At 38.8% G+C, this 2,709-nt stretch overlaps 1 long non-coding RNA gene across 1 annotated transcript; it reads right to left on the bottom strand.

Moving 5' to 3' along the window:
* Positions 1-516: 516 nt before the first annotated feature.
* On the bottom strand, positions 517-2,709 carry LOC148876337 (uncharacterized). Its single transcript, XR_016105482.1, has 2 exons — positions 1,065-2,709; positions 517-968 (listed from the first exon to the last, which is right to left on the bottom strand). It is a non-coding gene; the product is annotated as an uncharacterized LOC148876337 (long non-coding RNA).

Raw genomic sequence — 2,709 nt, 5'->3', positions numbered from 1 at the left:
AAATGCTCAGAAACGAGAACCAAGGTACATAAATACCCTAATTTGACATTTTGTATTGCAAATAAATGCAGCCATAGCTTAATTTGAAAAGAGTACAAATACAAATATGTATAATATGTATAATGCATATACATACACAATAATACAAAATACACAGATTTGCACCATACATATTTATATTTGTACTCCTTTTCAAACTAAGCTTTAGTTTTATGGACTATAGATATAGCCATGCCATAGTTATGTTTGTGATGTCCTGTCCCATATCCATTGCGTTCCTTCCTTAGCCTTGTCATGTCCTTGAGTGCCTCATGTCACTTGCATACTTGTTCACTTTACCCAAGCTGTTATACATATATATTTCCCTCTTTCATGGATTTGGTCATCCTGCCGACTATGATAGAATTGAAGTTGTATCTCTTATATTGTTTGTTATGTTTGTTATGTAGTAGGAAGAGTAGGAAAAGAAAAGGAAGATCAATGTCCTCTTCCAAACATATTCTCAAAGAGAAAGTAATAAGACTCAAAAGAAACCTCGTTCAATTCAATTGCCATAGTTCTTGTACAAGGGCCTAACAACCAATAGTACTATTTTATTCGATTGGGTCGACCTCTCACTGTACGAGCAGTGGTCGTTTTACACCACTGTGAAGCTTGGTTTGGGGCCGACATTCTCTAAGAGGAATTCAACTCTTTAACAAGCACGACACCTCCTCGAGGTAAGGCATCTATGGAAAAAGGTATGCTCATTATACCCTCTTCTTACCTCCACCTTGCTTTCTTGCTTTTATCATCAATCAAGCCTCCTTTGCTAGGTAAGATGACCCCTTGCGATACCTAGTAGTAACTTGAGCATTGGAGGGTTCTCCATGGGGACATACCTCGGTAGTCTCTATGTTGCAGGTGTCTTTGAAAATAATTTGGCTCATCCAATCACCTCAGCTCATCTGATTCCTATCTCTTTTGTACTGCCATTAATTAAAAAAACATTTGGTAAGAGTACAAATCATAATTATGAATAAATGGACACAAAATTAAACGAGGTACAAAATCTAAGTATATACCTAAAGGCTAAAGCAAAAGAGGCACTTGAGGGGTGCTTGTGTGGTCGACACATGTCTTCTATAAATGTGACATGTGTTCCTTCTATTCCTCTCTCTCTTCCCATTTTCCACCCTCATCCAGACATTGTGTTTTGAACATGTGTACTACACCACCACATCCATCCATTCTCTTTCTTTCCTTTTCGAGAGACCCTACATTTTCCTTATTTGAAAATTTATTCTCTCTCTCCCCCCTGAACTTGACGGGCTTTGTTCCCAATACATGGTGTTAGGGTCTTGTGAGTAAGGATATGAGAAGAGTTTGTGAGGAGACAAAATTCTTCACCCTATAGAGAGATAGAGAGGCCTACTCCAAGTGGGTCCAATTCATCTACTAAAAAATAGGACAAATTTTTTAAATTATCTACTATTTAGTTAATTGATAAATTATACCTTTAATATTTAACTATCTTAAACTACCCTTATTATAATTGACTAATTCTATCCATTAATGTTTTGTCAAAATCCGTACACACCACACCATGTGACCTATATTTTTTTAAAACCCAATGTTACTCTTCACCTCTCTTTAAGAATCACCACCTGTGACTGTGAGCAGGACTGTTATACGGGTTCTCCCCTTCCTCTTTTTTACTCTGTAATCTCGTGGGTGTTCTCCGGTGGTTCCCCGTACCAGAACTTCTCCCATTGTATCTCTACCATAGAATCTAGGCAATATCAAATTCGAGAGGCATAATTTTCCAAATTGATCAAAAGAATGAGAGCTTATCTAGAGGTCAAGAATTATGTTTTCCGCTTATGAGATTGATTTTGTGTGAACAGAAAAGATTGCTCCTTTTAGGAAGAAAAATAGAAGGATGGCCAAGAATAAGGTTTGGACGTTCAGAGTTTCAGACTTGAAAAAGGTCAAAAAATAAAGGGAAAACAGTTTCCATCTGACCGACGACAGTTCGTAATTAGGCTTGGACGTTAGAGAAATCCTTGAATGAGTTCTTCCTCGTAATGGCCAAAACAGTATTGTCTACAACTATAAAGTATGTGGAACCGGCCACTGCTATCAAAGTAAACAGTTCAATTAGCGAACAGAGAATAGAAATTATCAATAGTGAGGAATAAGAGGTGGGGGAACTAGTGAATAATATAACTTGTAGAGATGATGAGAGCTTGAGCGGTGGGATTCAGGTGAACTCTAGCCCAACCACGCCAGGTAATTGCATCCGTATAGCACCACAGAGTAGTCATGTTGTTCTTCTTCCCCCTTATCAATCATCTTTCCGAGAACCACAACACCACCAGCACCGCTTGAAAATCAAACATTCTCCTTCTCCGTCGTGGCTTCATATCTATTTTTTTTTTTGGAAATGGCTTTAGACCTGTAGTAGAGCCGAGAATGCAGACAATGAAGAGAGAGAAGAGGAAGGGGAGAAAGAAGGAAATGAGAAGGGAGAGAATGAAAGAGATAGAATGAGAGCATCTCTCCCCACTGCTCCAAAACCCTAACCCTAGGAGATGGGTTGTGTGATAAGAGTGCAATGTAAGGGTTACTGTTCATTGTCTTCAGGAGTTTGTCGGGCTTTCGATGGTCCTCCGGTTGCACCCACAAAAGCTAAACAAAGTGAAAGGAGAGGAGCGACATAGAGGAACC

The sequence above is a fragment of the Nelumbo lutea genome, chromosome 1 (assembly GCF_056320005.1).
Source record: "Nelumbo lutea isolate HS-2025 chromosome 1, American lotus-T2T, whole genome shotgun sequence".
NCBI lineage: Eukaryota > Viridiplantae > Streptophyta > Magnoliopsida > Proteales > Nelumbonaceae > Nelumbo > Nelumbo lutea.
The sequence above is the reverse complement of the archived record's forward strand: the minus strand, read 5'-3'. Positions and strand labels throughout refer to the sequence as shown.